This window comes from Mytilus edulis, chromosome 8, assembly GCF_963676685.1.
Source record: "Mytilus edulis chromosome 8, xbMytEdul2.2, whole genome shotgun sequence".
Lineage (NCBI taxonomy): Eukaryota > Metazoa > Mollusca > Bivalvia > Mytilida > Mytilidae > Mytilus > Mytilus edulis.
This window is the reverse complement of record NC_092351.1, coordinates 67,328,285-67,342,270: the sequence shown is the minus strand read 5'-3', so window position 1 is coordinate 67,342,270 and position 13,986 is coordinate 67,328,285.

Sequence of the window (13,986 nt, the reverse complement as noted above, 5' to 3'; positions counted from 1 at the left end):
TCTGAAACAATGAAACAAAAAATCATAGCAATGCACTTACCAAAACATGATTAAAATTTATTCAACACAAAAAAATATGTTGTCATAGTCACTCTTTATTTTGAAACAATGAAATAAAAGTTAGCAATACACTTAACCAAAACAAGATTAAGATTTATTCAACACAAAAAAACATGTTGTCTCACTTTAATTTAGGACAATGACAAATATATTATACACTTGCCAAAACTTGATTACAAAGTTATTAAACACAAAACCAATAAAAGATGGGCGCGAACGTGTAGGGTGCGAAAGTGAAAGGGTGCCATTGTGAATGGGTGAGAACGTGAATGGGCGTGAACGTTTACTTTTTGGTCTTATAAAAGCTTTTATGATCACTGTATCTTTTTTACAGAAAAATGTTATTAGGTAACTACTATCTACTTACTTATTCCAATAGGAATGAAACTGTCTGTCTAAATTTGTAACAATTCTTTGAAACATCTCGGGTACAACATGTTGAACCCCTGCTTTTGTAGTATTATCAGATTTAATATGGTACTTCAAAATTACATTTACTGAAGGCACACCACAATGATTCCTTCGATATTTCTTGTAAGTTGTTTCGATGATAACATTTCTATGATTATTTCACAGATCCTCAGTTGTGGTGTAGGGTCCTACTAAAATGCGCCCGGGTGAAGAAACAGCTCCCGGGGAAAAGAAACAACGCCTGGGGAAAAGAAAAAGTGCCAGGGGAAGAAAAAATAGCGCACGGAGAAAAGAAAAGGCGCCCGGGGAAAATTTATAGATAATTTATTGGCATGAGACAACTTTGTGTCGTTGAAATAAGTATTGCATATTGATTTTTTTCTTTAATTTTAGACAAGTAATTTGCAATTTTTGATATTATACATTTGTATTAAAGCACAAAAACATGTATGAAGGTTTCAATTTTAACAATAATATATGAATACTATTTCAAAAGACAGATAATAATGGATCACAGTTTATGCTGAAGATTTATTTTTAAATAACAAAATATACGTTTTAATCAAGGACAATATCAATCATGATTCTTCTATATATATATTCTTATTTATATTTATTGACTTACTTATATACAATTTTGAAATCTAAAATGTAAAAATGCAACAAGACTTTAGATGTAAAAATGTAGCATCGTACATAACCCCATTTAAATTAAGGACAAAACAATCAATGATTATTTTTTTTTAGGAGGAGGAGGACGCGTCGCAGATTGGCCATTGCAGGAATGTTTTCTGTTAAGGCCTTTGTGTATGCATGTTTTGCCTCCCTCTATAGGAGGCCACGTCGCAGATTGGACATTGCAGGAATGTTTTCTGTTAAGGCCTTTGCGTATGCATGTTTAGCCTCCTTCTCGAGGAGGGCGCATCGCAGATTGGACATTGCAGGAATGTTTTATATTAAGGCATTTGCGTATGCATGTTTTGACTCCTCTTTAGGAGGGCGCGTCACAGATTGGATATTGCAGGAATGTTTTCTGTTAAGGCCTTTGTGTATGCATGTTTTGCCTCCTCTTAAGGAAGGCGCGTCGCAGATTGGACATTGCAGGAATGTTTTCTGTTAAGGCCTTTGCGTATGTATGTTTAGCGTCCTTCTCGAGGAGGGCGCGTCGCAGATTGGACATTGCAGGAATGTTTTCTATTAAGGCCTTTGTGTATGCATGTTTTGCCTCCCTCTTTAGGAAGTCGCGTCGCAGATTGGACATTGCAGGAATGTTTTCTGTTAAGGCCTTTGTGTATGCATGTTTAGCCTCCTTCTTTAGGAGGGGGCGTCGCAGATTGGATTGTTTTCTGTTAAGGCCTTTGCGTATGTATGTTTAGCGTCCTTCTCGAGGAGGGCGCGTCGCAGATTGGACATTGCAGGAATGTTTTCTATTAAGGACTTTGTGTATGCATGTTTTGCCTCCCTCTTTAGGAGGGCGCGTCGCAGATTGGACATTGCAGGAATGTTTTCTGTTAAGGCCTTTGTGTATGCATGTTTAGCCTCCTTCTGGAAGAAGGCGTGTTGCAGATTGGACTTTGCCGGAATGTTTTCTATTAAGGCCTTTGTGTATGCATGTTTTGCCTCCCTTTATAGGAGGCCATGTCGCAGATTGGACATTGCAGGAATGGTTTCTGTTAAGGCCTTTGCGTATGCATGTTTTGCCTCCTCTTTAGGAGGGCGTGTCGTAGATTGGACTTTGCGGGAATGTTTTCTATTAAGGCCTTTGTGTATGCCTGTTTTGCCTTCCTCTTTAGGAGGGCGCATCGCAGATTGAATAATGCAGGAATGTTTTCTGTTAAGGCCTTTGTGTATGCATGTTTTGCCTCCCTCTATAGGAGGCCACGTCGCAGATTGGACATTGCAGGAATGTTTTCTGTTAAGGCATTTGCGTATGCATGTTTAGCCTCCTTCTCGAGGAGGGCGCGTCGCAGATTGGACATTGCAGGAATGTTTTCTATTAAGGCCTTTGCGTATGCATGTTTTGCCTCCTCTTAAGAAGGGCGCGTAGCAGATTGGACATTGCAGGAATGTTTTCTATTAAGGCCTTTGCGTATGCATGTTTAGCCTCCTTCTCGAGGAGGGCGCGTCGCAGATTGGCCATTGCAGGAATGTTTTCTATTAAGGCCTTTGCGTATACATGTTTTGCCTCCCTCTTTAGGAGGCGCATCGCAGATTGGACATTGCAGAAATGTTTTCTGTTAAGGCCTTTGCGTATGCATATTTTGCCTCCTCTTTAGGAGGGGGCTTAGCAGATTGGACATTGCAGGAATGTTTTCTGTTAAGGCCTTTGCGTATGCATGTTTAGCCTCCTTCTCAAATGGAGGGCACATCGCAGATTGGACATTGCAGGAATGTTTTATATTAAGGCCTTTGCGTATGCATGTTTTGCCTCCTCTTTAGGAGGGCGCGTCACAGATTGGATATTGCAGGAATGTTTTCTGTTAAGGCCTTTGTGTATGCATGTTTGCAGACTGGACATTGCAGGAATGTTTTCTGTTAAGGCCTTTGCGTATGTATGTTTAGCGTCCTTCTCGAGGAGGGCGTGTCGCAGATTGGACATTGCAGGAATGTTTTCTATTAAGGCCTTTGTGTATGCATGTTTTGCCTCCTCTTTAGGGGGGCGCGTCGCAGATTGGACATTGCAGGAATGTTTTCTGTTAAGGCCTTTGTGTATGCATGTTTTGGTCCTCTTTAGGAGGGTGCGTCGCAGATTGGACATTGCAGGAATGTTTTCTGTTAAGGCCTTTGCGTATGTATGTTTAGCCTCCTTCTCGAGGAGGGCGCGTCGCAGATTGGACATTGCAGGAATGTTTTCTATTAAGGCCTTTGTGTATGCATGTTTTGCCTCCCTCTTTAGGAGGGCGCGTCGCAGATTGGACATTGCAGGAATGTTTTCTGTTAAGGCCTTTGTGTATGCATGTTTTGCCTCCCTCTTTAGGAGCCCATGTCGCAGATTAGACATTGCAGGAATGTTTTCTGTTGAGGCCTTTGCGTATGCATGTTAAGCGTCCTTTTAGAGGAGGGCGCGTCGCAGATTGGACATTGCAGGAATGTTTTATATTAAGGCCTTTGCGTATGCATGTTTTGCCTCCTCTTTAGGAGGGCGCGTCGTAGATTGGACTTTGCGGGAATGTTTTCTATTAAGGCCTTTGTGTATGCCTGTTTTGCCTTCCTCTTTAGGAGGGCGCATCGCAGATTGAATAATGCAGGAATGTTTTCTGTTAAGGCCTTTGTGTATGCATGTTTTGCCTCCCTCTATAGGAGGCCACGTCGCAGATTGGACATTGCAGGAATGTTTTCTGTTAAGGCATTTGCGTATGCATGTTTAGCCTCCCTCTTTAGGAGGGCGCGTCGCAGATTGGACATTGCAGGAATGTTTTCTGTTAAGGCCTTTGCGTATGCATGGTTAGCCTCCTTCTCGAGGAGGGCTCGTCGCAGATTGGACATTGCAGGAATGTTTTATATTAAGGCCTTTGCGTATGCATGTTTTGCCTCCTCTTTAGGAGGGCGCATCGCAGATTGAATAATGCAGGAATGTTTTCTGTTAAGGCCTTTGTGTATGCATGTTTTGCCTCCCTCTATAGGAGGCCACGTCGCAGATTGGACATTGCAGGAATGTTTTCTGTTAAGGCATTTGCGTATGCATGTTTAGCCTCCTTCTCGAGGAGGGCGCGTCGCAGATTGGACATTGCAGGAATGTTTTCTATTAAGGCCTTTGCGTATGCATGTTTTGCCTCCTCTTAAGAAGGGCGCGTAGCAGATTGGACATTGCAGGAATGTTTTCTATTAAGGCCTTTGCGTATGCATGTTTAGCCTCCTTCTCGAGGAGGGCGCGTCGCAGATTGGCCATTGCAGGAATGTTTTCTATTAAGGCCTTTGCGTATACATGTTTTGCCTCCCTCTTTAGGAGGCGCATCGCAGATTGGACATTGCAGAAATGTTTTCTGTTAAGGCCTTTGCGTATGCATATTTTGCCTCCTCTTTAGGAGGGGGCTTAGCAGATTGGACATTGCAGGAATGTTTTCTGTTAAGGCCTTTGCGTATGCATGTTTAGCCTCCTTCTCAAATGGAGGGCACATCGCAGATTGGACATTGCAGGAATGTTTTATATTAAGGCCTTTGCGTATGCATGTTTTGCCTCCTCTTTAGGAGGGCGCGTCACAGATTGGATATTGCAGGAATGTTTTCTGTTAAGGCCTTTGTGTATGCATGTTTGCAGACTGGACATTGCAGGAATGTTTTCTGTTAAGGCCTTTGCGTATGTATGTTTAGCGTCCTTCTCGAGGAGGGCGTGTCGCAGATTGGACATTGCAGGAATGTTTTCTATTAAGGCCTTTGTGTATGCATGTTTTGCCTCCCTCTTTAGGAGGGCGCGTCGCAGATTGGACATTGCAGGAATGTTTTCTGTTAAGGCCTTTGTGTATGCATGTTTTGCCTCCTCTTTAGGGGGGCGCGTCGCAGATTGGACATTGCAGGAATGTTTTCTGTTAAGGCCTTTGTGTATGCATGTTTTGGTCCTCTTTAGGAGGGTGCGTCGCAGATTGGACATTGCAGGAATGTTTTCTGTTAAGGCCTTTGCGTATGTATGTTTAGCCTCCTTCTCGAGGAGGGCGCGTCGCAGATTGGACATTGCAGGAATGTTTTCTATTAAGGCCTTTGTGTATGCATGTTTTGCCTCCCTCTTTAGGAGGGCGCGTCGCAGATTGGACATTGCAGGAATGTTTTCTGTTAAGGCCTTTGTGTATGCATGTTTTGCCTCCCTCTTTAGGAGCCCATGTCGCAGATTAGACATTGCAGGAATGTTTTCTGTTGAGGCCTTTGCGTATGCATGTTAAGCGTCCTTTTAGAGGAGGGCGCGTCGCAGATTGGACATTGCAGGAATGTTTTATATTAAGGCCTTTGCGTATGCATGTTTTGCCTCCTCTTTAGGAGGGCGCGTCGTAGATTGGACTTTGCGGGAATGTTTTCTATTAAGGCCTTTGTGTATGCCTGTTTTGCCTTCCTCTTTAGGAGGGCGCATCGCAGATTGAATAATGCAGGAATGTTTTCTGTTAAGGCCTTTGTGTATGCATGTTTTGCCTCCCTCTATAGGAGGCCACGTCGCAGATTGGACATTGCAGGAATGTTTTCTGTTAAGGCATTTGCGTATGCATGTTTAGCCTCCCTCTTTAGGAGGGCGCGTCGCAGATTGGACATTGCAGGAATGTTTTCTGTTAAGGCCTTTGCGTATGCATGGTTAGCCTCCTTCTCGAGGAGGGCTCGTCGCAGATTGGACATTGCAGGAATGTTTTATATTAAGGCCTTTGCGTATGCATGTTTTGCCTCCTCTTTAGGAGGGCGCGTCGCAGATTGGACATTGTAGGAATGTTTTCTGTTAAGGCCTTTGCGTATGTATGTTAAGCCTCCTTCTCGAGGAGGGCGCGTCGCAGATTGGACATTGCAGGAATGTTTTCTATTAAGGCCTTTGTGTATGCATGTTTTGCCTCCCTCTTTAGGAGGGCGCGTCGCAGATTGGACATTGCATGGAATGTTTTCTGTTAAGGCCTTTGTGTATGCATGTTTTGCCTCCCTCTTTAGGAGGCCATTTCGCAGATTAGACGTTGCAGGAATGTTTTCTGTTAAGGCCTTTGTGTATGCATGTTTTGCCTCCCTCTTTAGGAGGGCGCATCGCAGATTGGACATTGCAGGAATGTTTTCTGTTAAGGCCTTTGTGTATGCATGTTAAGCGTCCTTTTCGAGGAGGGCACGTCGCAGATTGGACATTGCAGGAATGTTTTATATTAAGGCCTTTGCGTATGCATGTTTTGCCTCCTCTTTAGGAGGGCCCGTCGCAGATTGGACTTTGCGGGAATGTTTTCTATTAAGGCCTTTGTGTATGCATGTTTTGCCTTCCTCTTTAGGAGGGCGTATCGCAGATTGAATAATGCAGGAATGTTTTCTGTTAAGGCCTTTGTGTATGCATGTTTTGTCTCCCTCTATAGGAGGCCACGTCGCAGATTGGACATTGCAGGAATGTTTTCTGTTAAGGCATTTGTGTATGCATGTTTAGCCTCCTTCTCGAGGAGGGCGCGTCGCAGATTGGACATTGGAGGAATGTTTTCTGTTAAGGCCTTTGTGTATGCATGTTTTGCCTCCCTCTATAGGAGGCCACGTCGCAGATTGGACATTGCAGGAATGTTTTCTGTTAAGGCATTTGCGTATGCATGTTTTGCCTCCTCTTTAGGAGGGCGCGTAGCAGATTGGACATTGCAGGAATGTTTTCTGTTAAGGCCTTTGCGTATGCATGTTGAGCCTCCTTCTCGAGGAGAATGTTTTGTGTTAAGGCCTTTGCGTATGCATGTTTAGCCTCCTTCTCGAGGAGGGCGCGTCGCAGATTGGACATTGCAGGAATGTTTTCTGTTAAGGCCTTTGCGTATGCATGTTTAGCCTCCTTCTCGAGGAGAATGTTTTCTGTTAAGGCCTTTGCGTATGCATGTTTAGCCTCCTTCTCGAGGAGAATGTTTTGTGTTAAGGCCTTTGCGTATGCATGTTTAGCCTCCTTCTCGAGGAGGGCGCGTCGCAGATTGGACATTGCAGGAATGTTTTCTATTAAGGCCTTTGCGTATGCATGTTTTGCCTCCTCTTTAGGAGGGCGCGTAGCAGATTGGACATTGCAGGAATGTTTTCTGTTAAGGCCTTTGCGTATGCATGTTTTGCCTCCTCTTTAGGAGGGCGCGTAGCAGATTGGACATTGCAGGAATGTTTTCTGTTAAGGCCTTTGCGTATGCATGTTTAGCCTCCTTCTCAAGGAGGGCGCGTCACAGATTGGCCATTGCAGGAATGTTTTCTATTAAGGCCTTTGCGTATGCATGTTTAGCCTCCTTCTGGAAGAGGGCGTGTCGCAGTTTGGATTTTGCGGGAATGTTTTCTATTAAGGCCTTTGTGTATGCATGTTTTGCCTTCCTCTTTAGGAGGGCGCATCGCAGATTGAATAATGCAGGAATGTTTTCTGTTAAGGCCTATGTGTATGCATGTTTAGCCTCCTTCTCGAGGAGAATGTTTTGTGTTAAGGCCTTTGCGTATGCATGTTTAGCCTCCTTCTCGAGGAGGGCGCGTCGCAGATTGGACATTGCAGGAATGTTTTCTATTAAGGTCTTTGCGTATGCATGTTTTGCCTCCTCTTTAGGAGGGCGGGTCGCAGATTGGACATTGCAGGAATGTTTTCTGTTAAGGCCTTTGCGTATGCATGTTTAGCCTCCTTCTCGAGGAGGGCGCATCGCAGATTGGACATTGCAGGAATGTTTTCTATTAAGGCCTTTGTGCGTCGCAGATTGGACATTGCAGGAATGTTTTCTGTTAAGGCCTTTGTGTATGCATGTTTAGCCTCCTTCTGGAAGAGGGCGTGTCGCAGATTGGACTTTGCGGGAATGTTTTCTATTAAGGCCTTTGTGTATGCATGTTTTGCTTTCCTCTTTAGGAGGGCGCATCGCAGATTGAATAATGCAGGAATGTTTTCTGTTAAGGCCTTTGTGTATGCATGTTTTGCCTCCCTCTATAGGAGGCCACGTCACAGATTGGACATTGCAGGAATGTTTCATATTAAGGCCTTTGCGTATGCATGTTTTGCCTCCTCTTTAGGAGGGCGCGTCGCACAGGAATGTTTTCTATTAAGGCCTTTGCGTATGCATGTTTTGCCTCCTCTTTAGGAGGGCGCGTAGCAGATTGGACATTGCAGGAATGTTTTCTGTTAAGGCCTTTGCGTATGCATGTTTAGCCTCCTTCTCGAGGAGGGCGCGTCGCAGATTGGACATTGCAGGAATGTTTTCTATTAAGGCCTTTGCGTATGCATGTTTTGCCTCCTCTTTAGGAGGGCGGGTCGCAGATTGGACATTGCAGGAATGTTTTCTGTTAAGGCCTTTGCGTATGCATGTTTAGCCTCCTTCTCGAGGAGAATGTTTTGTGTTAAGGCCTTTGCGTATGCATGTTTAGCCTCCTTCTCGAGGAGGGCGCGTCGCAGATTGGACATTGCAGGAATGTTTTCTATTAAGGCCTTTGCGTATGCATGTTTTGCCTCCTCTTTAGGAGGGCGGGTCGCAGATAGGACATTGCAGGAATGTTTTCTGTTAAGGCCTTTGCGTATGCATGTTTAGCCTCCTTCTCGAGGAGGGTGCGTCGCAGATTGGACATTGCAGGAATGTTTTCTATTAAGGCCTTTGTTTGTCGCAGATTGGACATTGCAGGAATGTTTTCTGTTAAGGCCTTTGTGTATGCATGTTTAGCCTCCTTCTCGAGGAGGGCGCGTCGCAGATTGGACATTGCAGGAATGTTTTATATTAAGGCCTTTGCGTATGCATGTTTTGCCTCCTCTTTAGGAGGGCGCGTCACAGATTGGATATTGCAGGAATGTTTTCTGTTAAGGCCTTTGTGTATGCATGTTTTGCCTCCTCTTAAGAAGGGAGCCTCGCAGATTGGACATTGCAGGAATGTTTTCTGTTATGGCCTTTGCGTATGCATGTTTAGTCTCCTTCTAGAGGAGTGCGCGTCACAGATTGGATATTGCAGGAATGTTTTCTATTAAGGCCTTTGTGTATGCATGTTTTGCCTTCCTCTTTAGGAGGGAGCGTCGCAGATTGGACATTGCAGGAATGTTTTCTGTTAATGCCTTTGTGTATGCATGTTTTGCCACCATCACATGGAGGGCGAATCACAGCTTGGACATTGCAGGAATATTTTCTGTTAAGGCCTTTGTGTATGCATGTTTAGCCTCCTTCTTGAGGAGGGCACGTCGCAGACTGGACATTGCAGGAATGTTTTCTATTAATGCCTTTGTGTATGCATGTTTTGCCTCCCTCTTTAGGTTGCATTTTTGTAAATATTGACAATGCAATTTCCCATAGGAACTCCTTTTACGGCTAAAACTGTACCACTTTATTATGAAGTTTTGAAAAAAATCTTATCCTAGAATTGAAAGTTCATATGCACCACAATTTTTTTCAAAGGTCAAAATATAGGGCTGTGTGGCATATTTTCAACATTTATATGCCCTGAACTTCTCAGAGTTTAAACTTACACTTATTTTCTGAACGACCCCTACCTCGAATGAAAGGTTACCACAAATTTCAATGTAAACAATATGCACGTGTTTACTGGAAACATTCCCAAGTTCTGTCTCTGCGATATGGAACACAGAGAGTATAACTGAGAACCAATCAATTTTCTATGAATATTCAATTACTCCCTAAAAGAGGCGTGTTTGAGAAACAGCTGTATTTACAAAGTGCAACCTATACAGACATTTATTTAAATAGAAAACCCTCTAAAATCAGTTTTTCTCACATTAATACTCATTTATCAGAATTAAAGTATTAAAGAAATCACTGTGTATACTCTAAGTTTTTCTTTACTATACATTTTATACCCCCTCCCCTGTGTCAATTTTTTAAAGAATTTGAAAACAAGACTTTAATTATTGCCAGCTTACCCTATTTGCATATTTTCTGATAAAAAAATGTCTAGAACCTGTTAAAAACTGTTTTTATAACATATTGAAAGCATATCAGAATATCATAAATGTAATGTTTAGCAGTCAATCATTACAACATTCAAGATTATATAAAGTATCCAATCCAGCCTCTATCTCCAGTCCACATCTTACTGTATGCCTATTTGTCAATTAAAGAACACATTTTCTGCCTCAAATGGTCAATTTAGAATTCTTGTCACAACAGTATCATCTGTAACCATATATCTGACACAATTTAGCTACTATATATACTAGAAGTGTTCAAACAAAGCCATATTTCCAATAGTTGTATGTATGCAGATACCAGTCTGAGATATAAATTTACTTAAAATGTTGTAGAGATGACTGCTAACATCTGATTTTTGCATAACTTCCAAGCATAGTTATTGTTTTCTATATCAAGAACTTTAAAATCATAAAATCATAGCATTTACAAGTTAAATTATTTGTTTTTATGACCTAGGGGGTAGGCAATTTTCTATGTTTTTTTGCCCCTGGGGCCTCAAATTTCCTAAATCATTCTGCTGTTTCTAGCAATTTGGAATATTTAGTACATATTCAGGATAGAACACACTATTGTAAGTTTTATTGAGATATTTTTGTTTTTTCTAGCTTGTATTTATTATGCCGTGGTGACAAAAAAGCAGACTTAGGTGTTGCGGCTTACTTTTGGGTTATTGAAAGGACACAAATACCCCATTTATAAATAATATTCAGGAAGGATCTACGAGTTTCAATGACTGCGAAGAGTAAATATAAGCACTTCTTAACAATTTAATTTACAAATATGCAAATATTATGATTTAATTTTGTATCCAGGACTTTCAGTAAACTATGCATACTGTAAACTGTGAATTTATGCTGAGTCATCATATTTAAGGCCCAGGATTCTATCAATCTTCATTAAATATTTATAAAACTTCTTATTTCAGTTAATTTCTTTAAAATCTGTTAAATAAAGCAAATTTGGTTAAATTCTGAATGTTCCCCTTTTTCACCCTATATACAGACATTTATACAAATAGAAAACCCTCTAAAATCAGTTTTTCTCACATCTGTAACCATATATCTGACACAATTTAGCTACTATATATACTAGAAGTGTCCAAACAAAGCCATATTTGCAATAGTTGTATGTATGCAGATACCAGTCTGAGATATAAATTCACTTAAAATGTTGTAGAGATGACTGCTAACATCTGATTTTTGCATAACTTCCAAGCATAGTTATTGTTTTCTATATCAAGAACTTTAAAATCATAAAATCATAGCATTTACAAGTTAAATTATTTGTTTTTATGACCTAGGGGGTAGGCAATTTTCCAAATTTACAAATATGCAAATATTATGATTTAATTTTGTATCCAAGACTTTCAGTAAACTATGCATACTGTAAACTGTGAATTTATGCTGAGTCATCATATTTAAGGCCTAGGATTCTATCAATCTTCATTAAATATTTATAAAACTTCTTATTTCAGTTAATTTCTTTAAAATCTGTGAAATAAAGCAAATTTGGTTAAATTCTGAATGTTCCCCTTTTTCACCCTATATACAGACATTTATACAAATAGAAAACCCTCTAATATTTATAAAACTTCTTATTTCAGTTAATTTCTTTAAAATCTGTGAAATAAAGCAAATTTGGTTAAATTCTGAATGTTCCCCTTTTTCACCCTATATACAGACATTTATACAAATAGAAAACCCTCTAAAATCAGTTTTTCTCACATTAATACTCATTTATCAGAATTAAAGTATTAAAGAAATCACTGTGTATACTCTAAGTTTTTCTTTACTATACATTTTATACCCCCTCCCCTGTTTCAATTTTTTTAAGAATTTGAAAACAAGACTTTAATTATTGCCTGCTTACCCTATTTGCATATTTCCTGATAAAAAAATGTCTAGAACCTGTTAAAAACTGTTTTTATAACATATTGAAAGCATATCAGAATATCATAAATGTAATGTTTAGCAGTCAATCATTACAACATTCAAGATTATATAAAGTACCCAATCCAGCCTCTATCTCCAGTCCACATCTTACTGTATGCCTATTTGTCAATTAAAGAACACATTTTCTGCCTCAAATGGTCAATTTAGAATTCTTGTCACAACAGTATCATCTGTAACCATATATCTGACACAATTTAGCTACTATATATACTAGAAGTGTTCAAACAAAGCCATATTTCCAATAGTTGTATGTATGCAGATACCAGTCTGAGATATAAATTTACTTAAAATGTTGTAGAGATGACTGCTAACATCTGATTTTTGCATAACTTCCAAGCATAGTTATTGTTTTCTATATCAAGAACTTTAAAATCATAAAATCATAGCATTTACAAGTTAAATTATTTGTTTTTATGACCTAGGGGGTAGGCAATTTTCTATGTTTTTTGCCCCTGGGGCCTCAAATTTCCTAAATCATTCTGCTGTTTCTAGCAATTTGGAATATTTAGTACATATTCAGGATAGAACACACTATTGTAAGTTTTTTTGAGATATTTTTGTTTTTCTAGCTTGTATTTATTATGCTGTGGTGACAAAAAAGCAGACTTAGGTGTTGCGGCTTACTTTTGGGTTATCGAAAGGACACAAATACCCCATAAATAATATTCAGGAAGGATCTATGAGTTTCAATGACTGCGAAGAGTAAATATAAGCACTTCTTAACAATTTAACTTACAAATATGCAAATATTATGATTTAATTTTTTGTCCAGGACTTTCAGTAAACTATGCATACTGTAAACTGAGAAGGAGGCAAAACATGCATACACAAAGGCCTTAACAGAAAATATTCCTGCAATGTCCAATTTTCGACGCGCCCTCTATGTGATGGTGGCAAAACATGCATACACAAAGGCCTTATCTTAAAGAATCCTGCAATGTCCAATCTGCGACTCACAATCCAGGAGAAGGAGGCAAAACACGCATACACAAAGGCCTAAACAGAAAACATTCCTGCAATGTCTAATCTGCGACGCGCCATCCTAAAGAGGGAGGCAAAACATGCATACACAAAGGCCTTAACAGAAAACATTCCTGCAATGTCTAATCTGCGACGCGCCATTCTAAAGAGGGAGGCAAAACACGTATACACAAAGGCCTTAACAGAAAACATTCCTGCAATGTCCAATCTGTGATGTGCCCTCCTAAAGAGGGAGGCAAAACATGCATACACAAAGGTCTTAACAGAAAACATTCCTGCAATGTCCAATCTGCGACGCGCCCTCCTAAAGAGGGAGGCAAAACATGCATACACAAAGGCATTAACAGAAAACATTTCTGCAATGTCTAATCTGTGACTCGCCCTCTAGGAGAAGGAGGCAAAACATGCATACACAAAGGCCTTAACAGAAAACATTAATGCAAAGCCCAAGCTACAACGCGCCCTCCATGAGCCTTCACAGAAAACCTTTCTGCAATGTCCAATCTGAGACGCGCCCTCTATTTGATGGTGGAAAAACATGCATACACAAAGGCCTTAACAGAAAACATTAATGCAAACCCCAAGCTACAACGCGCCCTCCATGAGCCTTCACAGAAAACCTTTCTGCAATGTCCAATCTGAGACGCGCCCTCTATTTGATGGTGGAAAAACATGCATACACAAAGGCCTTAACAGAAAACATTCCTGCAATGTCCAATCTGCGACTTGCCCTCCAAACACGCATACACAAAGGCCTTAAATAAAAACATTCATGCAATGTCCAATCTGCAACGCGCCCTCCTAAAGAGGAAGGCAGAACATGCATACACAAAGGCCTTAACAGAAATCATTCCTGCAATGTCCAATCTGCGATGCGCCCTCCTAAAGAGGGAGGCAAAACATGCATACACAAAGGCCTTAATAGAAAACATTCATGCAATGTCCAATCTGCGACGCGCCCTCCACGAGAAAAAGGCAAAACATGCATACGCAAAGGCCTTAACAGAAAACATTCATGCAATGTCCAATCTGTG